Source organism: Drosophila tropicalis, unplaced genomic scaffold (assembly GCF_018151085.1).
Source record: "Drosophila tropicalis isolate 14030-0801.00 unplaced genomic scaffold, ASM1815108v1 contig_717, whole genome shotgun sequence".
Taxonomy (NCBI): domain Eukaryota; kingdom Metazoa; phylum Arthropoda; class Insecta; order Diptera; family Drosophilidae; genus Drosophila; species Drosophila tropicalis.
In genome coordinates, this window is record NW_027173201.1 from 160,548 (window position 1) to 184,215 (window position 23,668).

General features: G+C 39.5%; 1 long non-coding RNA gene across 2 annotated transcripts; it reads right to left on the minus strand.

The window, feature by feature from the left end:
- Positions 1-1,220: 1,220 nt before the first annotated feature.
- On the minus strand, positions 1,221-3,238 carry LOC137579616 (uncharacterized). Of its 2 annotated transcripts, none has more exons than XR_011032867.1 (3): positions 2,412-3,238; positions 1,805-2,343; positions 1,221-1,742 (listed from the first exon to the last, which is right to left on the minus strand). It is a non-coding gene; the product is annotated as an uncharacterized lncRNA (long non-coding RNA). The 2 variants fall into 2 exon arrangements; XR_011032866.1 differs by having other exon boundaries at positions 2,406-3,238.
- Between the last annotated feature and the right edge of the window lie 20,430 nt (positions 3,239-23,668).

Sequence of the window (23,668 nt, forward strand, 5' to 3'; positions counted from 1 at the left end):
CAATTGGAATCGAGGTCGATTCCTCGTCAGGACGGCCGAGTTGTAAGATTCCAATTATTTACAAGTCTGTTAAATGCTCATGTATATACCGAAATCGGTGTTGTAGTATCGATTGTTAGTAATAAGTATCGATTGTTAGTATAAGTATCGATTGTTAGTATTTTAAGTATCGATGGTATATATTGGTACACGACCTAAGGCCACACTAGAGCGTGGCTTCTTTCTTCTTCCGGCAACCACCAAACGAGACAGACCTACAGCTGCTCATTAGAAAAAGAAATCTTTTGCCATCGATACTTATACATTTATCTTTCAGAAAATAAATACCCTATTATAAAAGATGAGTTTTGAAATAACGCTGAAAAAGAAATTTCGGAATTTCAAGTAATTTTAAATTTTTGTTTAAAACAGTGCCAGTGCCTACCGGACTTTCTAGATTATGGGATCCGCAGAGACAAGTGCCTGATTCGCCACGTGCACGCTATAACCCAAATTGATCCAATGTGATGGAGCAGATGATCCAATTTCAATTTTGTGACTAGACGTTGTTTATATGATTGTTTCTGGAAAAAAGGATGTGCTAAGAAAACTTTTACTGTTTTTCGGTCACTCACACGACAAAAAAAGATGACTTGACAAATAAGCGAAATTACGGTAAAATCGTACTCTTACGGCTCTCTTTATATCTTTTTCAGTTAGTTCACGTGTCTAAGTTTCATTTAAGAGCAGAACATTTACGGTAACAGAACCTCTAATGCTGTAAATACAAATTTTAATTTTTGACAAATTTTAGGATAATGACGTTACTAATAACTCACAGTAAGAAAACAAATAGAGAACCCATAACAAAACGCATTATGTCCAGCAAACTCGGATCGCTACAACAGTGTATAACACACAAAACCCAATAACACGTTACGGAGTATATTCAACAGGACAAAAAGCAAGATTAATACAATGGACAAGAGCAATGTAGTTTATAAACTACCATGCAACGGGAATAATGCAGAAAACTGAAGAAAATTACATAGGTACACTTCAATATTCAAAAAGCGGCACTTATGGCACTGTGCGGCCAGTGGACATTCACCTTCCATTTTATTGCAGCAAACATGGTAGATAAAGAAAAACATTACACCAAACGGTTCACTTTCGAAATGCTGCAGATAAAAAATACCCTGACAAATATAAGACTTAGTAATAAGGTAGATACCGACAACTACGCTCATTTATACAGGCATTTATTAGGGACAAATCAGTGTATAGCTTCACGTTACAGAGTGCGGACGTGCAAAAATAAGTAGCTGATGTAATCACACTTAAATGTTAGTTTATTCTAAAATGGTGTTTGTTATAAACATTGCTCTACACAACTGTTAATTTTGGAAAAAACTAAATAATTTTTGGAATCCATAGACTCTTGTGCATAAAACATAGTTAAGATCTCAACTCGGTTCAAAGAGGATTTTTACATTGATATTTAGATAATATATGAAATATGAAATCTAAGTTAGTCTATTCGTGTATATCTTCCATCAGTGTGGCTTAATCCTTTCATTAACAACTTCGAAGCGATTTCATGTTGCCTTGATTTGTCATCATTAGTGTTCACGCCACTAAGTGAACAGCAGGGAGGGAGTGGTAGAAATGTTTTTCCAAAAGCGAATACGGTTACGCCGACCACCCGCACTTTTAACTCCAGTTTTACTTTAGCCCGAAACATGTCGTGGGTGAATACTTGCCTGTAAATAATTCATCGTGTTTAAAACTAGGTTAAAATTAAATTCCGGCGCGTTTTGATTACTTGTACCAAATCGTTTTAGTATTTTGGGCCTTCTTTAGTTTATTTATCACAGTATCATCGGTGGACTAAACCTGTTTAGATACCTCTTGATCAGTATTGCTTGTCGAATGTAATGATATATATATGGAATCGGATTATTATGACTTATTCCATATTTCAGGCAATTTAACCTCATTGAAACCGTCTTCGACTTGTTTTGGAAATCTTTTGCTTGTCCTCGGTGATGATCTGCTGACTCCCTAGCTTGCGCTGAACTGGTGGTGCACTCAAGCGATTCTCAATTGTGGTCTCTCGCAAAGTTGCATGGTAGCAGCCGGTTTAAAGATCTTCGATTATGTAGTTTTAAGCGAGAATTGTGTTGTAGTCCGCTTGGCATTGCGACTGAGCTTACGATTTCCACTGGGAGAGTGCCACTGAGTGAACAGCAGGGAGGGAGTGGTCGAAATGTTTTTCCAAAAGCGAATATGGTTACGCCGACCACCCGCACTTTTAACTCCAGTTTTACTTTAGTCCGAAACATATCGTGGGTGAATACTTGCCTGTAAATAAATCATTGTGTTTAAAACTAGGTTAAAATTAAATTTCGGCGCGTTTTAATTACTTGTACCAAATCGTTTTAGTATTTTGGGTCTTCTTTAGTTTATGTATCACAGTATCATCGGTGGACTTAACCTGTTTAGATACCTCTTGATCAGTATTGCTTGTCGAATGTAATGATATATATATGAAATCGGATTATTATGACTTATTCCATATTTCAGGCAATTTAACCTCATTGAAACCGTCTTCGACTTGTTTTGGAAATCTTTTGCTTGTCCTCGTTGATGATCTGCTGACTCCTAGCTTGCGCTGAACTGGTGGTGCACTCAAGCGATTCTCAATTGTGGTCTCTCGCTAAGTTGCATGGTAGCAGCCGGTTTCAAAATCTTCGATTAGGTAATTTTAAGCGAGAATTGTGTTGTAGTCCGCTTGGCATTGCGACTGAGCTTACAATCTCCACTGGGAGAGTGCGTCTACTTTTTGCAGGGGTATCATAATTAACTGCAGCAGATGATTGTTAATTTAATCAAAAAGAATTTGTTAACCCAACGATCAAATCGCAAATGATGTAAAAGAGTACCCTTTATCAGCAAGTGTACAGGAATATTCTTCTGCCCATACGTGCGATGGAAACTCATCTTCAGTAATCAGAATTTCTGTATATGATCAAAATCCGTAATGGTTGCTCATTTCACTTTCTTCATCAGATTTAAAGATATCAAAGAGCTAAAAATAGGCCGGAACACAAGTCATTTAGATGCATATAATTTGAATTCAGTTTTCCATTTATCCACTCCAGATGTTCATTCAATGTATATAACGGCCATCGAATGGATTGCTGGTCGCAGTAACATTTCTTTTCGACATAAACTGAAAGGATTATTATTAGTAAACCATAACACTATTAGGAGAACTGAAAGTAAAGCAATTCTAGTAATAAAGAAAAGATAAGTTCACAAAGCACGGCACGCATACTTATACGGTTTATATAGAGCTGCGGTTGAGCAGATCCGATCTGTATTGGTATCTAATCTTATATATATAATGAAGTAAGTCGACTCGCCGACTTGGGTTTCACCAGGTGAAACAAATATTTCAAATTTCGAAAACCAGATGTATGTCTATTAAATTGTTTTTACATGCCCCATACTATGTGTGCTATCTCGCTCACTCCACAAACACACGAGCACTCTAGCGCCGCTACTAGCCAACGGCCAATCCTGGCCTTATGCACGTTCATACTCAAATTTTGCATGTTTCTTGTCCGATTTGGTAGTTTGGTAGAAATACTTACTCTGGCGAATTAGAATGCGAAATCAAAAACTACAGAAGGAAATCGGTTTATTATGGAGGCGAAAGTCGACTTGGCAAAATATGAAAAGATGTATACTCTGCGCGCATACTAAGCCAGTGTACATACTAAATTTGCTGACTTTAGCTTTGTTAGTTTTTGACAAAATCAGTTGTTTGATTTGCGGGGGCGGAATTGGGCGCGGCATAATTTTTTAATAGCCAATATCTGCGCGTCCATTGAACTAGTCTACATACCAAATTTAAAGTCGGTAGCTGTCATAGTTTTTAAGAAAATCTGTTTTATGTAAATTCCGGCAGCGGAGGGGGCGTGGCAAAAGTGTGAACAATTAGTTTCTGCGTGCTAACTAAACGAAAATATAAACCAAATTTGATGTTTCTAGCTGTTATACTTTTTAAGAAAAATAGTTTTATACCTACCAAATTCGGTGTCTCTAGCACTTATAGCCTCCGAGATCTGCGTGTTCATACAGACGGACGGACGCACGGACAAACGGACAGACGGACGGACTAGCTTCACAGAAGTCCTTGAATTGGGCGCTAACGAACTGCCGGCCGTTATCTGTCCTTAACGATCTCGGTATGCCAAGCCTGGATAATATTTCTTTAAATGCCGTAATAATTGTTTGCGATGATATTTAGCCAATGAATTTTATCTCCTGATAACGCGAAAAATAATCTATCAGCACCAATACATGGTCATTGTTCGGTAGAGGCCCCAACAGGTCGGTTGCTAAGCACTGCCACGGGCCGTCAGGGAAAACGTGCCGCTTCATCGGCGGTGGACGGGTTGGCTGTGACACCAATAAACAGCTTCTGCACAGTTTCATATGCTGTTCGACATCTCTGTCCAAACGTGGCCACCACACCTTCGCTCTCATTCGTCGCTTCATAGCCGATTCGCCAGGGTGTCCTTCGTGCCCTAACTCTAAAACTCTCTGCCGTAGAACTTCTGGTATCACTATACGAGTACCACGCAACAGAATGCTACCCACTGTTGATAGCTCAGCTCTAAACGGGTAATAACAGCTTGATAAACCTTCATTCCAGTTATCGTCTTTAAGATGTGAGAAAGCAGCTGATATCTCTCGGTCCACAACACTTGTTTTTGCTATTTCTGGTATAGCAATTGCTTTTGGTGTAGCACAAGAAACAATTTGACAGATGTTATAGTCACCTCCTTTATCGAAAGAATCGCATGACTGAGCCTTACAAAGTCTTGATATTGAGTCGGCAATGTTCTCCTTTCCAGGGCGATATGAAACCTTGAATTTAAAAGCCTGTAGTCTCAAAAGCCAACGTTCTATTCTCGCCGGGGGTTTCGATGTTGGTTTGAAGATCGCCTCCAGTGGTTTATGATCAGTGACGAGTTCAAACTCCAAACCCGCAACGTAAAAGAAAAATTTTTCAACAGCCCAAACTAGCGCCAGACTTTCCACTTCCGATAAGCTCTTACTAGCGAAGCTAATGATAACCGATTCATTTCTCTCATCAAATTGTAACAAAACACCACCAAGTGCTACCGGACTTGCGTCTGCAATTATCTGCGTGCGTCTATTTGGATCAAAATATGAAAGTTCCGGGATACGAGCTAGCCGATTTTTCAAGTTAACAAACGCTTTTCCTTGTTCGCTCGACCACACGAATTTGCTATTGATTTTAAGTAGTACTCTTAATGGCTCTGTAATATGCGACAAATCGGCGTAGGATTTTCCAACGTATGTAACCAGTCCCAGAAAGCTTCTCAGTTCCTCCTTTGTTTCAGGTGGTCGAAAATGCAAAATCAATTTCACCTTCTCTGGATCTGCCGCAATGCCGTCACTCGATAAGATATGTCCCAGAAATTTAAGCTCTTTTGCCTTATACACGCATTTATCTTTGTTTAACAGAACACAATTGATCTCAACAGATTCAACACTTTTGTAACGCTTTATCGTGCTCAGCTTCAGTTCTTCCAAAAATTATTACATCATCCAAATAGTTATTTGCATTTTTGCATGGTGCCAAGATCTCCGCCATCACCCGTTGAAAAATCTCTGGTGCCGAATTTACGCCAAAAAGAAGACGTTTATATCGAAACAGCCCTTGCTGTGTCACGAAAGTTGTTATTTCGCGGCTAGATTCATGAAGTTCAAGCTGATGATAGGCATCCTTGAGGTCCAGTCTCGAAAACCATTTCGCACCCTGGCTTTTGTCATAAAAGTTTCAAAGGTTGGTAGTGGATAATTTTCCCGTTGGATAGCCCTGTTTGCCATCCTCATATCAACGCATAGCCTTATTTCGCCGCTTTCCTTGAACGCAATTACCACCGGCGAGATCCATGCACTCGGACCCATTACTGGTTCTATTATGTCACGATCACAAGCGTCTTTTATCTTATCTGCCACTTTATCTTCAAATGACACTGGAACCCGTTTCATAGGTTGGTGCACTGGTTTCACGCTGGAATCAATGGCCAATTTTATCAATCTGCCTTTTATTTTTGAAAACGGCAATAAAGTCTCAATACGGCAAACATCTAACCCTAACGATAGGACCTTGAGTTGAATGGCCGTTTTCTTCCCCAGAAGCGATTGACTACCCTTTTCTATTACGTAAAATGTAGCAATCATTTCTTGGTTCGTTTTCACACTTATTGGTGCTTCAAAAACGTTAAAATAACATATTGTCACTCATCGAAGTCGGTCGTGTTTTTTTTGCGCTCTCGCTTAATTTTTGTTTTTCATTCTTTCGTGAAGCTAATTTATAATATTCAATTTAAATTCATTGCCTTACTAATTCTTAATAAATCGCTATACTCATCGCGAAGTTTGCGTTAAATTTACAAACATTTATATAAATTTATAATCAAAACTTTAACAAACGCAAATATAATTTTGTTGTTGCGCTGCTTAGATTTTGATTTCGTTCTATCTTTAGCTCCCACCCGCGCTCTCAATTTACAGTTCATAGTTTGCTTTTGTTTGTTTGGTGTTGGTGCTGTCTATTCTTTTGTTTTCTCTTTTGATCGCGCTCGCGGCCGTTAACTTCGCGCTTGTGACAAGTTTTTGTTGTTGTGTGTTTTAATACAGATAAGTACAAATATTCTCTCTTTTTGTTTTCTCTTTCTAATTTGCATATTGCAGTTAGCTTTTTGCCTTGGTTTGTATACGTTTTTCTTTACATACATACATATACAGTTTTCTTTTTATTTACATATTAATTTATAATTTGTTTTTGTATAAATCAATTATTTAATAATGTCTGTCTGTTGCAAATATAATTGCAATAATCCCAGCAAGACCAGTGAAGCCTTTCTTTACTGTTGGCTGTGTGACAATGTAATGCACTTTAAATGTGCTGGTTACACAGTCAAGGTGCGGGACAGTATTGCACAGGGTGGCGGCCTTAAATGGGGCTGTGATTCGTGTCGTGGTTTGGAGCTCGAGATGCGAAGTTTTATGAAACGGACTGGGGAAGCGTTTAAAACCCTGTCAGCTGGCGTTCATAAGCTCCAAGAGGAGCTTTTGGCGATGGAGGTTCAATTCAGAAGTTCTAAACTTTTGATTGAATCTCCGACGCGCAAGAGGGCCAGGTTTCAGGGCGCGTCCCTCAGTCCGTCGGCACTTTCGTCTCTACCAGTTCCGGCTTTCGACATTGACCCTATGTCACCAAATGTACAGCAGCTGACGTCGTTTAGGAGTCCGGCTTTGGCAGGTGTGGAGTCTCTTCCCATTTCCCCTGGAGACAGTATCCCACCTACTAACACGATATCGGTTGTAGTTTCCGAACCGTCCGGGCAAACATCCGTTTCCAGTAATATTGACAATTAAGTAGTTACAAAAGGAGCTAGTAAAGTGCTGGCTGCTTCAGCTGCTGCCCCGTCTGCTGTAGCCGCTACAGCTGTGCCTAGTATTCCTAGTTCCCTTGTTGTAGTTCCACCCAAAAAGCAAATTTTTATTTCGAGGCTTGATCCCAATACTACTTCTGAAGAAGTCATAGCCTTTATCCAGGGCAAAGTTCAAGCACCAAACATTGCGGTGGAAAAGTTCCGTTTCTCATATACTCGGGACATTTCGTCCTTTAAAATAGGTGTCTCCCCAGATCTTTTTGGCCAAATATGTCATAAAGATTTTTGGCCGGAACACCTTGTTGTAAAAGAGTTTACAATAAAAAAGAAGAATCGGCCTCCGATTAGTTTGCTACCTGCCTCTGTGAATAACGTTCCTTCCGGCTCGTCTGCACCTGTTGGCGAGTCAAAAAACTAATTTCGTCCCTAACTCTGGCCTATCAGAACGTACGGGGACTAAAGTCTAAACTGTCTAGACTCTATGTAGATAGTATAGCCTTTGACTTTCATATTCTTGCCTTTACTGAGACTTGGCTGAAGCCTGATATTGCTGATGCTTCAATTTTCCCCTCAAAATATTTAATATATAGACATGATCGGACTATCCGTAATGGTGGTGGCGTTTTGATCGCTGTTGACTCGGCGTTCTCGTCTCAAATTGTCCAGTCCTCCAATCAGGAGATTGAATTTGTTTGTGTTAAAATTTCGTTTAATTCTTTTTCTGCCTATATTACTTGTTCGTATATTCCACCACAGTCCGACTTGGCAGTATACACTCACCATTTGGAAGCTATTCAACTTATATCCTCATATCTCTCTGACAAAGACTTGCTCGTTGTTCTGGGAGATTTTAATTTACCTGAGATTGCCTGGACCCTCTCATTTGATTCTTTATTACTGTTGCCCTCCTTGTCACATTGTTTCATAGATGGTCTGCTTGAGTTGTCCCTAACTCAAATAAATCCTGTCCGGAATAGTCGTAACAGATCACTAGATCTGGTATTTGTGCTGGATTCTTCCAACTGCGATATTTCCAGGACTGATCCCCTTAGTTATCCCCGAAGACAACTTTCATCCAACTCTGGATATAACCATTGACCTTCCTTTTGGTGTTATGTCTCGACATAATAACTCGATGCCTCCAACCCGATGTTTTCGAAAGACAAACTTTACTAAACTTAAAAAACTTTTGTTAACTAATGATTGGACATATCTGTATACTTGCACGGATATGGACTCGGCCATTTCTGTCTTCTATAAAACTCTTGAGTCGTTCTTTGATGTTTGTGTCCCACGTGTGACTCTAGGATGGTCTGATAGACCTGCTTGGTTCTCACGTGAGTTATGTAACTTGAAGAACGTAAAATCGAGATGTTATAAAGATTTAAAAAATCCGGTAAAGCATCGGATTTTTCCCTATATGTAGTTGCTCGATCAAATTTTATGGTGCTGAATTCACAGTGCTATAAGGATTATCTTCAGCGATGTAAACTCAGGTTTTCTCGCGATCCTAAGCAATTTTATAAATTTGTAAATGTTAAACGTAAGACATCGGTGCACCCGTCTTACTTGTCTTTCGAAAACAATAAAGCTGACAATGATCAGGCAATTGCCGACATGTTTGCTGATTTTTTTAAAACAACTTATTGCTCTTCGATTTATCAAGCAAATCCTCCTTATCCTCATCACTTGCAATCGTCTAATTGCATTTTAGACCCTGTGTTTGATGAAAGTTCGGTTCTTAGCGTGCTCAGTTCCGTCAAACCAATATATGCACCTGGCCCTGATGGAATACCAGGCTGCGTATTAAGGTTTTGCGCGGAGGCCCTATTTAAGCCAATACTTAAGTTGTTTACATTGTCCGTCACATCTTCCGCCTTCCCGCCTATCTGAAAGGAATCATATATTATTCCTCTTCATAAAAAGGGGAAGAAGTCCGAAGCCTCCAATTATAGGGGTATTTCTAAATTGTCTGCCATACCCAAAGCATTTGAGAAAATAATAACATCTCAATTGCAGCATTTCTGTAGTTCAATCATTTCGTCATCCCAACATGGGTTTAAAAAACGTAGATCGACAACTACTAACCAATTAGAATTTACATCTCACTCAATCAAAGGGTTTAAGACTGCCGTGCAAACTGACGTCATTTATACTGACTTCAGCAAGGCCTTTGACTCCGTTAATCATACTCTGCTTCTATATAAATTAAACGCACTTGGCATCCCCAGCCTTTTGCTAGATTGGATTTTTCAATATCTTTCTAAGCGTACACAAAAGGTCCTCTTTAAGTCTTCATTTTCTAAAACCATCCAAGTGACCTCTGGAGTACCTCAGGGTAGTCATTTGGGTCCATTGCTATTCACTCTTTTTATAAATGATCTTCCATTGGTAGTGTCACATTCTCGGGTGCTTATGTACGCGGATGATGTCAAGCTTTACCTCAGTTTTAAAGACATATCATCTTCTAGCCTACTTCAATCGGATCTTAATGATCTTCAGAGTTGGTGTGAAACAAACCTATTAAACCTTAACGGCTCTAAATGTAAAGTTATGTCTTTTTATAGATGCAATCCATACTTAGCAACTTATTATCTTAACGACACTGCCTTAGAGCGGTTAGATATTATCAATGACTTAGGTGTTCTTATGGACCATAAATTAACTTTTAATCCTCATATTTCTGCTACAGTTAGCAAAGCTATGAATGTTCTTGGGTTTGTGAAACGATGGTCAAAAGAGTTTGACGATCCGTACACAACCAAAATTCTGTATACTTCTTTAATCCGTCCTATCTTAGAGTACGGATCTTGCATATGGTCACCTCAATATGAGATGCACCAAAGTAAAATTGAATCTGTTCAAAAGCAATTTCTGCTTTTTGCTCTTCGCGGTCTAAATTGGGATCGCAATGTCAATTTGCCATCATACTCCAGCATGCTTCTTTTAATCAATCTTCCTTCTTTAATTAATCGTAGAGTAATGCTTGGTGCTATCTTTATTCATAAACTTTTAATAGGTGAAATAGACTCTCCTGCGCTATTGAACCAGTTAAACCTATCTGTACCCCGTAGACCTACTAGAAATTTTATTCCTCTATCCTTAAAACACTGTAGCTCTAACTATTCTTTGCATGAACCTTTTCGAGTCCTATGTTCTGATTACAATCGTCTGTATCCCGTAATTAGATCAGAAGCCTCTCTTTCCCTTGTGAAAACTTCTATTTTAGCACATTTAGCTCGTAATTAGCTATAGTTAATCATATTTTTAATTGTTTGTCAGTTTTATTTGTATTTGTCCACGCGATCGTGCCGTCCGATATGCGGCTGCGCCCCACGGTCGGTCGTGCGGGAGGTGGACAGCGCTCTGCCTGGGCTCGCGCGAAACAGGCTATGTCCTGGTGTCGCATTGTACGCGTCAACGTCCAGACAATATAACCCTGAGCGGATCTTCATTCGCTTATGCTTTAAATCTGTCAGTCGTCTGGGATCTCATATTCCACATAACAGCGTTGCTATTACACAACATTTTCCAATGCTTCTCACATAATAAATTCGCAGGTGATCCTGAATCAATAATCATTCCGATTGACACACCTCCAATGTTACATCTAATGTTGTCATCATTTCTTGCCGAACCATCAATTCTAAAACACTCCAACTCTTTGTCCTCATCATCATCGCTGTTCACTTGATCTTCGACGCTTTGAACATTTGCATATACCTTGCGCCTCTTTGGATTGGAGTATCTTCCGTGTCCGAAGACCTCTTTGAGTTCCGAGTTCTACATTGCCTGGCAAAATGACCATGCAAATTGCAGCGTTTGCAAGCTTTATCCCGCGCTGGACATCTTCCATTATTAGCATCATGATCCTCAATCCCACATCTGGTGCAAGCCTTAGGTGGATTTCGCCCGAAACGTTTCCTTGCGAAAATTTTGTTGAAAAAATCTTTTCTTCAAGTCATTTGAAGCCCATGAGTCAATTATTTTATCGGCAAGACAAATATCTTCAATTTCTGCCTTTGTTGTGCCATATGAACACTTTGCAAGTTGTTGTCTCAGACGAATTACATATCTGTTGAATGTCTCGCCTTCCAATGGTGACAAATTGCTCTCGAACGATGAATTCCTTAACGGTGCAAAATATTCGTCCAGTTTGCCCACTAAACCTTGTAGACATCATTGTTTTCTTGAGCATCATAATCAACTAACGCTCCGGGAATGTTGTAAATTATCTCTTGCAATTGTGGCCCACCCAAATGTAAAGGCTTGCTCTTTTTTTTGGGTATTGATGTGATATCTTCCGCGTTAATGATTTTCAAAAGAAAGTTCCAATACCTAAAATATAAACAAAAATTATATGTTTATTCTTATGTGTAACACATTCAATTGAATATGCCACTAGACACATTTGCGTCCATCGTGCTCTCCTGGCACATTTTGTCTTCTGGAAGAACAAATGGTTCGATCCTAGAAACCTCACAATAAGAAGAATCCAATACAAAAATAAGATCTAACGATTTTCTATTAGAATTTAAGACGGGATTGACTTGGGATAAAGATAAGCCTAGAAGGCCATCAATAAAGTCATGTGACAAAGAGGGCAGCAACGTGGTAGATTCATCTGTTAGTGACCATGCTAAAGCGGGTAAATTAAAATCACCTACAACTATGAGCAAGTCTTGACTGGAAACTAAAGAGGAGACAAACTGAATTGCCTCTAAATGATTTAAATATACCACCATGTCTGACAATGGTGGAATATAGGAACAAGTAATGAAAGCATTAAAAGATTTAAAATTTACTTTAACACCGACAAACTCAATCTCCTGGGTACTAGAAAATTGAATCATTTCAGATGATAAAGCAGCATCAACAGCTATCAGAACGCCACCACCTATACGAGAAATCCGGTCACGTCTGAATATAGAAAAGTTAGTGGAAAAAACCGATGCATCAGCAATATCAGGTTTTAGCCACGTCTCTGTAAAAGCTAGAATGTTATGTTCAAAAGAAAGACTATCTACATAGAGATTAGAAAGTTTAGATTTCAGTCCTCTAACGTTCTGGTAACCCAGGTTAAGGGACGAAGCTAGCTTTTTGACACACCAGCAGATGCTGATGTGGCAGGAATAGTGTTAGTTGTTGTTGGCAAGCGAATCGGTTTCCGATTTCTTTTTCACAGTATATTCCTTAACTAGTATATGTTTTGGCCAAAAATCTTCTCTACATATAGTGTCGAAGATATTGGCAGAAACACTAATTTTAAAGGACGAAATGTCCCGAGAGTAAGAAAATTTAAACTTCTCCACCGCAATATTCGAGACGTTAACTTTCTTCCGAATATAGGCTATTCCATCATCAGATGTGTCAACAGGGTCTAGCCTAGAAACAAATATATGTTTCTTTGGTGGTATGCCAACGAGAGGCCGCGGTCCCGAAGCGTCAGCCGCAGCAGTAACGTTGGACAAGTCACCCACTGCAGCAGTCAACTTGTTTACGGGGCCCTCGATACTTTTAGAACTATCGGCAATTTCCATTGGAATGGGTAATTGCCCGGACACATCGGACACTACAATAGGCATCGTTTTTAAGAGATCATTCCCAGGTGATACCGGTAATTCCTTACTAATAGCATTCACAACCGGGCTCTTAAACGAAATCAATTGCTGTACATTAGGAGTGGACGGTGCATGAGACCGGTCGGGGACGATAAGAGACGCTGGCGGGTCTACAGATGCAGAAACACCCCAAGGACTGGTGCTTTTACGTTTCGGAGACTCATTCATAAGCGATAAACTTCTGAACTGGAGTTTATTAAAACCTACCCCTTAAAGTGTCAAAACTATCTCTAGTCCGCCTCATGAAAGAGCGCATCTCATTCTCGACCTCTCGGCAAGCATCACATCCATATTTTAAGCCACCACCTTTAGCAATAGACTCCTTGATTCTGCCTGTGTAACCTGCACACTTAACGTGAACCGCATTGTCACACAACCAACACAGAATATAATCATGGGAGTCAACCGAATTAGTGGCAACTATGCAATTATTTTTTGAGCAGACAACCATTTTATCAAAAAGTTTAATTTAATTAAAAAAGGAAATACAAAAAAATAAAAAATAAAAATTCTAAGGGTTAAAATTCTGTGTATAAGAATATACTGACCAGTTCTGACACAAGGGATTATGTGCAGAGTAAGCCTTCACAACTAGAGAATAAAAAGAGATGAAAGCACAAAAACAAAAACATGTATCACAGAGTCGCGGGTAGGCTAAAGACGAGAGCGCAAATCAATCAAGAATAGGAAAGAGCGGGAGAGCGCGTCAAATTGAACACATGCAACAACAATTTGTACGCAAGAGCGCGAGAGTTAGTTAAAACGGTAAAGACACAAACGCAAAAGAGATAAGCAAAAGAACAACACCGCTAATGCAAGTATTGTTGTAAGCTTTGATTTTATTTAAATTTAAACAAAAGCGACAGCAAGAATTCGCGAAATGAAAATAAAATTCGGATGTTGAAATTATTATTAATTAAACCGATAATGAATTTAAGAAATTTGTAAAAGTATTTAATCGCGAGAAAAAAATAAAAATTAATAAGCGCAAAAAAAACACGTCCGTCCTCTGCAACGAGTGAAAGTTTATCTTCCTGTGTCCTTCTCGTACATTTGTACGATTCGTACTAATATTTTCTTTTGATACCTTTGTATCAATTTTCTTGTAGCCTCCTCATACATTTATATGATTCGCGCTATTTTGATACCTTTGTATCAATTTCTTGTAGCCTCCTCGTACATCTGTACGACTCGCGCTATTTCACCACAGTCGCTTAACAAGAAAAATTGAATTACAATTCAATCCACTCAACTTAGTTTAACGTTTCTCTTTTCCACCGAGTTCTCCCAGTCGTCGCCAATGTAACAACTCGTAATTTATAGTTTAATTATACATTATTTAAATATTAATTTATTCTTTAGTTCTTTGTACGTCTACACTTCTTCGCTGTCACGCTCCAAGTCCCCGAGCGTTCCCACCTTACGTCCGATATCTCTTCGATATCCGTTATCGGTCTGGCAGGGTTAACAAACGCTTTTTCTTGTTCGCTCGACCACACGAATTTGCTATTGATTTTAAGTAGTACTCTTAACGGCTCTGTAATATGCGACAAATCGGCGATGAATTTTCCAACGTATGTAACCAGTCCCAGAAAGCTTCTCAGTTCCTCCTTTGTTTCAGGTGGTCGAAAATGCAAAATCAATTTCACCTTCTCTGGATCTGCCGCAATGCCGTCACTCGATAAGATATGTCCCAGAAATTTAAGCTCTTTTGCCTTATACACGCATTTATCTTTGTTTAACAGAACACAATTGATCTCAACAGATTCAACACTTCTTGTAACGCTTTATCGTGCTCAGCTTCAGTTCTTCCAAAAATTATTACATCATCCAAATAGTTATTTGCATTTTTGCATGGTGCCAAGATCTCCGCCATCACCCGTTGAAAAATCTCTGGTGCCGAATTTACTCCAAAAAAGAAGACGTTTATATCGAAACAGCCCTTGCTTTGTCACGAAAGTTGTTATTTCGCGGCTAGATTCATGAAGTTCAAGCTGATGATAGGCATCCTTGAGGTCCAGTCTCGAAAACCATTTCGCACCCTGGCTTTTGTCATAAAAGTTTCAAAGGTTGGTAGTGGATAATTTTCCCGTTGGATAGCCCTGTTTGCCATCCTCATATCAACGCATAGCCTTATTTCGCCGCTTTCCTTGAACGCAATTACCACCGGCGAGATCCATGCACTCGGACGCATTACTGGTTCTATTATGTCACGATCACAAGCGTCTTTTATCTTATCTGTCACTTTATCTTCAAATGACACTGGAACCCGTCTCATAGGTTGGTGCACTGGTTTCACGCTGGAATCAATGGCCAATTTTATCAATCTGCCTTTTTATTTTTGAAAACGGCAATAAAGTCTCAATACGGCAAACATCTAACCCTAACGATAGGACCTTGAGTTGAATGGCCGTTTTCTTCCCCAGAAGCGATTGACTACCCTTTTCTATTACGTAAAATGTAGCAATCATTTCTTGGTTCGTTTTAACACTTATTGGTGCTTCAAAAACGTTAAGAACCCTGAGCGGATCTTCATTCGCTTATGCTTTAAATCTGTCAGTCGTCTGGGATCTCATATTCCACATAACAGCGTTGCTATTACACAACATTTTCCAATGCTTCTCACATAATAAATTCACAGGTGATCCTGAATCAATAATCATTCCGATTGACACACCTCCAATGTTACATCTAATGTTGTCATCATTTCTTGCCGAACCATCAATTCTAAAACACTCCAACTCTTTGTCCTCATCATCATCGCTTTTCACTTGATCTTCGACGCTTTGAACATTTGCATATACCTTGCGCCTCTTTGGATTGGAGTATCTTCCGTGTCCGAAGACCTCTTTGAGTTCCGAGTTCTAGATTGCCTGGCAAAATGACCATGCAAATTGCAGCGTTTGCAAGCTTTATCCCGCGCTGGACATCTTCCATTATTAGCATCATGATCCTCAATCCCACATCTGGTGCAAGCCTTAGGTGGATCTCGCCCGAAACGTTTCCTTGCGAAAATTTTGTTGACGCTGTCGCTTACCTCTTCACCCAGCATAGTTTTCGAGTGCTTATTTACTTGCTCATGGACCTGACAAGCATCTATTAGATCACTCAGCTTTTGCTCTTTCTCCAAAAATCTTTTCTTCAAGTCATTTGAAGCCCATGAGTCAATTATTTTATCGGCAAGACAAATATCTTTCATTTCTGCCTTTGTTGTGCCATATGAACACTTTGCAAGTTGTTGTCTCAGACGAATGTCTCGCCTTCCAATGGTGACAAATTCCTCTCGAACGATGAATTCCTTAGCGGTGCAAAATATTCGTCCAGTTTGCCCACTAAACCTTGTAGACATCATTGTTTTCTTGAGCATCATAATCAACTAACGCTCCGGGAATGTTGTAAATTATCTCTTGCAGTTGTGGCCCACCCAAATGTAAAAGCTTGCTCTTTTTCTTGGGTATTGATGTGATATCTTCCGCTTCAAGATATAATGTAATATATATATCAAGATATTTGTACCACTACTTTGATACATTTGTATCATCTTCCTGTGTCCTTCTCGTACATTTGTACGATTCGTGCTAATTTTTTCTTTTGATACCTTTGTATCAATTTTCTTGTAGCCTCCTCGTACCTTTGTACGATTCGCGACATTCTGATACCTTTGTATCAATTTCTTGTAGCCTCCTCATACATTTGTATGATTCGCGCTATTTTGATACCTTTGTATCAATTTCTTGTAGCCTCCTCGTACATCTGTACGATTCGCGCTATCCTGATACCTTTGTATCAATTTTCTTGTAGCCTCCTCATACATTTGTATGATTCGCGCTATCTTGATACCTTTGTGTCATTTTCATGTAGCCACCTCGTAAATTTGTACGACTCGCGCTATTTCACCACAGTCGCTTAACAAGAAAAATTGAATTACAATTCAATCTACTCAACTTAGTTTAACGTTTCTTTTTTCCACCGAGTTCTCCCAGTCGTCGCCAATGTAACAACTCGTAATTTATAGTTTAATTATACATTATTTAAATATTAATTTATTCTTTAGTTCTTTGTACGTCTACACTTCTTCGCTGTCACGCTCCAAGTCCCCGAGCGTTCCCACCTTACGTCCGATATCTCTTCGATATTCGTTATCGGTCTGGCAGGGTTGCCACAGGTATCTAATCTTATATATATAATGAAGTAAGTCGACTCGCCTACTTGGGTTTCACCAGGTGAAACAAATATTTCAAATTTCGAAAACCAGATGTATGTCTATTAAATTGTTTTTACATGCCTCATACTATGTGCTATCTCGCTCACTCCACAAACACACGAGCACTCTAGCGCCGCTACTAGCCAACGGCCAATCCTGGCCTTATGCACGTTCATACTCATATTTTGCATGTTTCTTGTCCGATTTGGTATGAGTGTATTTTATAAAAAGTCTGATTTGTTCAACTCGAGATCTGCTGAAGCAAATTTTATGGTTATTGATTTGTTGTATTTGTCTATGCCCCGAATAGCAGAATACACCTTAAGAACAATAAATAATTGCCGGAAATCCGTTAAAACAGTTAATTTTTTTTCGCCTAAACAAAGTTTGAGGGCACTGTTATTTTAATATCACAGAAGGGCCTTGGTTCGTGCTTCTCAAATAAGAGCACAGAGAATCAGCCCTTGAAACGGTTAGGTTAGAAAGAAGAAATCTTCGAGCTTATCATACAGATGAACAGAAAAATAAACTTCGAAGAAGAAATGGTTCAAGTATTGATTGGAATTCAGCAGACTTTCTCTATAATTGCACCAACGACTCAAGCTTCCATCGATTAGTTTGTATTGGTGCTATGAACTTTGCCTGCCAGCATTTTGGCACATTGCTGTTGAAACGACTGGTTTGTGCTGCCTTAATGGTGAAGTAAAATTTCCATTATTGGTCCCACAACCAACACTAGAATGACGGAATTTTCTAGCAAACAATCAAAAAAACAGTTAAACATGAACGTGAATATGATCCGCATGAACTAATTCAATCAGTTTAATGGAATCTAGCACTGCTAAATCCAAAGCAGAGGGAAGTCTTTGATACACTGATAAAAATTTTTTGAAGGAAATTGTGAATTTTTTTCGGATGCCCCTGGTGAAACTAAGAAGACATTCCTGTGGGATGTGGATTTGCGATGTGCATCAATCCCACTGTAAACGAAGACGAGAGACGAGACGACGATCAAAGAGAGAACGTGAGCGTGTAAGAAGAGACGATCAAGAGGGATGACGAACGAATGAGACGAGAGAGTTGGTTTTTGCGCGTTGAATAAGACGGACGTGTTTTGAGGTCTTGCGTCATAGTCGGATGCAAGGTCAAGTCGAGTACCATAGACGGGTACTATAAGTCGAGTGTCAAGGCCGGACACTAAAAGTCGAGTACCATAGACGGGTGCCATAAGTCGTGTGTCAAAGTCGGACACTAAAAGTCGATCGCCAAAGTCGGGCGTGAAAAGTCGAAGCGTCATAGACGGACGCCAAAGTCGAGCCGAGCCAAACGTCGATTGTCATTTAGCATAGTGTAATCTCTATAAAGTCGTATTATCATGTAAACCCCCTAGACTATAATTATATCGTAAATAAAACCCCACATATTTTGGGTGCTCATCCGGGATAGATTCAAGTTAGAGTGGTTACAAAAGAGTTTCCTCACATATTTTGTCGTGATAGAAAGAGTGCGGAATACAAGAGACTACCTCACATACATTTTTTGTGCGTTCGTGTGGGAGAAGAGTGAAAAAAAAAAAAAAAAAAAAAGTGATTTTTTTTTTTTCTCGAACAATCGTGTCGTATTAAGTCGGTCCTGCTCTGCTAGTGGTGAAATTAAAGCATTAACTATGTCGTGTCTAAATGATTTAATAAGTGATACTCTGAAAACGGGTAAAGCAGACAATATCAGAGCATTGCATAAATTTATCTATGAGAGCGAGGGAGATAGAAATAACCGCAAAAGAATTCGAGAATTTTCTGGTTTCGATTACGATGAAACGAACGCAAAGTACGAAGCAAAGGCGGAATATGTACGGCGAAATTTGACGAACGGTGATCTTGTTTCGATTTGCAATGTATTGGGAATCAAGTACAGTGTCGACGACCTAGCGTTGCATATTTTCATGAATTTGAAGCTGAACAATTTGTTGGCATCACAAGACGAAGACGAATCAGACGACGAAGTAGATGATGAAATAAACGACGAGACAGATCATGAATCGGTAGCTACACATAGGAACGTAGCAACAGAGAAAAATTGGAGGAACAGGCCACACGAGAGAGCAAGCGAGAACGACAACGATGAGTACAGAAGAATAAACGAAGAGAGAGATAGAATGATGACGCCGCGTTTTGCCATTAGTTTTCGCGACGTGGAAGAGAACATTCGTATTTTTGACGGCACTAATACTATTGCAGTAGAATTTTGGATTAACGAATTCAATGAGCAAGCATCGTTGATGTGTTGGAACGATTTCCAAAAGTTTCTGTTCGCGAAGAAGGCGTTAAAAGGCATCGCGAAACTGTTTGTCTTGAGTGAGAGAGGAATAAATTCGTGGAACTCTCTCGAAAAAGCACTTTTGAGTGAATTCAAATCGTGCGTGAGTAGTAAAGACGTACATGAGCAACTGATGAAAATGAAGCGTAAAAACAATGAGTGTGTTTTTGAGTACTTTTACAGAATGAAAGATGTAGCTTCACGTGGACAAATAAAAGACGATTCATTAATAGAATATCTGATTGACGGCATTGATGAAAAAAGTGAGAATAAGTCGATTTTATATGGAGCGAAAAATTTAAATGAGTTTAAAGAGAAATTAAAGCAGTATAAAACAATGAGTGAAAAAGAAAGTAAGAAAGACAATGGTAAATACAAAAACGACGAGAACAGTGCAAAAGTGAAAGACAAAATGATGAAAAGAAATAATAAAGATGTTAAAAACGATGTCGTGTGTTACAATTGTGGAAATAAAGGACATTACTCGAAAAATTGTGATGATAAAGAGAAAGGTAGAAAGTGCTACAAATGTAATGGATTTGGTCATATAGCTAAAAATTGTAATAAAAGAGATATGAACAGTCAATTTGAACCAAACACAAGAAGTTTTAAGTCGAAAGAAGAAATAACCTGTAAAGTTATTAAAATTGACAACATTGAGTGTAAAGCATTGTTCGACACCGGAAGTAAATTTTGTATTATTCGCGAAGATTTGTATAAACGTTTGAAACAACCCGAGTTAAGCAGTTTTGACGGGTTTCTAATTGGATTTGGTGGCGGAGAATCAAATAAGATAAAACCAATTGGACACTTTGTGAATTCCATTTTGATTGACGACCATACGTTCGTGTTAGATTTTCATGTAGTTCCGATTAGATTGTTAGATGTCGAAATGATCATAGGCGAGGAATTATGTTTGCAAGCTGACATTATATTTAGTCGAAATGGTGTAAGAGTAGAAAAATTCGAAAAAGAAAGTGATGAAATAAAAATTCTAAAAATTAATGTCGCGAATAATAAAGATGAACTTGATATAGACGAATGTGCAAGCACAAGTGCTAAAAAAGAGGTATTCGATTTGATATCTAATTATCAACCGGTAGCAATAAAGACGATATTTGCGCGACCCCGTAGACTTGCATTCAAAGAGGCAGAGTTCGTGAACGAGAAAGTCGAAGAATGGTTGGCTGAAGGCATAATTGAAGAGTCAACGTCCGAATACACAAGTCCGGTGGTACTTGTAAAGAAGCATGACGATTCCTGCAGGCTCTGTGTCGATTTTCGCAAAATAAACAAGGTATGTGTGCGTGACCATTATCCATTGCCGCTCATCGAGGATCAGTTGGATCGTTTGCAAGACGCTACGATTTTTAGTACCATTGATTTGAAGAACGGATTCTTTCATGTGGCAGTTGCAGAATCTAGTCGAAAGTATACGTCGTTTGTGACCCACTGTGGTCAGTACCAATTCAAGAGGGTTCCGTTTGGATTTACTAATTCGCCTGGAGTATTCCAAAGACATGTTAATGCAATATTTCGGCATTTATCCAAGAGAGGCATTGCGCTGCCATACGTTGACGATGTTATCATTTTGGGCAGAGATGAAGTTGAAGCTGTTAAGAATCTAAAAGAGGTAATCGTAACCTGCGAAGAGTATGGTTTAGAGCTAAACCTGAAGAAGTGCCATTTTTTAAAGAAAAGAATACAATTTTTGGGGCACATTGTCGAGAATAAGAAGATATATCCATCTCCAGATAAAATTGAGGCTGTTGCGAAGTTTAAAATGCCTCAAACCGTAAAGCAAGTTCAAAGTTTCTTAGGTTTGACGGGATATTTTAGAAAGTTTATTCCAAACTATGCGTGTATAGCGAAACCTCTGACCGAATTGACCAAGAATGCATCAAAATTTGTCTGTGGTCCTGAAGAAGAAAATGCAGTACAGATATTGAAGAAGTTACTAACTGAGAATCCAGTCTTAAGCATCTACAACCAGTCGTACGAATCGGAAGTCCATACTGATGCATCTATCGAAGGTTTTGGAGCAGTTTTACTACAAAGATGTCCAGACGACGGTGAACTCCATCCCGTATACTACATGAGTCGAAAAACCACAGACGCACAGCGAAAGTATAGCAGCTATGAATTAGAGATTCTCGCAGTCATAACAGCGTTAGAAAAGTTTAGAGTTTATCTGTTGGGCATGCATTTTAAGCTAATCACGGATTGCGACGCATTTACAAAGACGCTGGAGAAGAAGAGCCTTTGTACCAGGGTAGCTCGTTGGGTACTTTTTCTTCAAGAATACGATTTTGACGTTTTACACCGTTCAGGTACCCGTATGAGACATGTCGACGCCCTCAGCAGATATCCAATTATGCAAATCAACGACTATGGAATCAGCGTTGGCATGAAGAAGGCGCAATCACAAGATGAGAAAATAAGAGCCATTATAGAAGTTCTGAAAAACAATTCGAAAACTTATGATGATTATTTTCTGAAAGCCGATATCCTGTACAAATTGGTCAATGACGTTGAGCTAATTGTTGTCCCAAACGCGATGCAGAAGCAGATTATTGGTCAAGCCCATAACAAAGGACATTTCGGTGCAAAAAAGACGAAAGACTTGATTTGCAGAGAATACTTCATACCGCATCTCGAGGAAAAAATCCAAAAATATATCGAATGCTGTATTCCTTGTATCATCAGTAGCCGTAAAGTTGGCAAGCAAGAAGGCTTGTTGCATCCGCTTCAGAAAGATGATATTCCACTTTTGACTTACCATATTGATTTTCTAGGTCCTCTCGAGTCTACTCACAAAGACTTTAAGCATATCCTGGCGGTCATAGATGCATTTACGTAGTTCTGCTGGTTATACCCAACCAAATCGACGACTAGCAATGAAGTTATTGCGAAGCTGACGATGCAAAGCACGATTTTTGGCAACCCTCGGATCGGGGTTCCGCCTTTACATCCCAAGATTTTCTGAAGTACTGCGACAATGAAGGTATCAAACACGTAAAGACGACTACAGCACTTCCGAGAGTAAACGGCCAAGTCGAACGTTTAAATGCGATCATCATTCCTGTTCTGTCGAAATTGAGCTTTGATGATCCGACGAAGTGGTATCGACATGTTAGCAAAGTTCAGCAGGCTATCAATTCGACGTACACCAGAAGTATTGACACTTCTCCATTTGAGTTACTAACTGGCGTAAAGATGAGGACCAACGATGACCATAAACTGAGAGATCTTATCAACCAAGAGACGATAGAAGCGAGCTCCGTGCCAAGGCGAAGGCACACATCTCCAAGATCCAAGACGAAAATAAGAAGTACTACAACCTACGTCGTAAGCAAGCTCGATCTTATGATGTTGGCGACCTGGTTGCAATTAAGAGGACGCAATTCGGGAGTAGTCTCAAATTAAAACCGAAATATTTTGGACCCTACCAGATTAAGAAGGTGAAGCACAACAACGCATACGATGTCGAAAAAGTTGGCAAGTGCGAAGGGCCTAAAGTGACGTCAACATGTGCAGAGTACATGAAGCCCTGGAGCCTAAACCGAGACGACGAGGAAGATGACCCAGCATTCGGGTCGAATGCGTAATCAGAATGGCCGAATGTGGGATGTGGATTTGCGATGTGCATCAATCCCACTGTAAACGAAGACGAGAGACGAGACGACGATCAAAGAGAGAACGTGAGCGTGTAAGAAGAGACGATCAAGAGGGATGACGAACGAATGAGAGATGACGACGAGAGAGTTGGTTTTTGCGCGTTGAATAAGACGGACGTGTTTTGAGGTCTTGCGTCATAGTCGGATGCAAGGTCAAGTCGAGTACCATAGACGGGTACTATAAGTCGAGTGTCAAGGCCGGACACTAAAAGTCGAGTACCATAGACGGGTGCCATAAGTCGTGTGTCAAAGTCGGACACTAAAAGTCGATCGCCAAAGTCGGGCGTGAAAAGTCGAAGCGTCATAGACGGACGCCAAAGTCGAGCCGAGCCAAACGTCGATTGTCATTTAGCATAGTGTAATCTC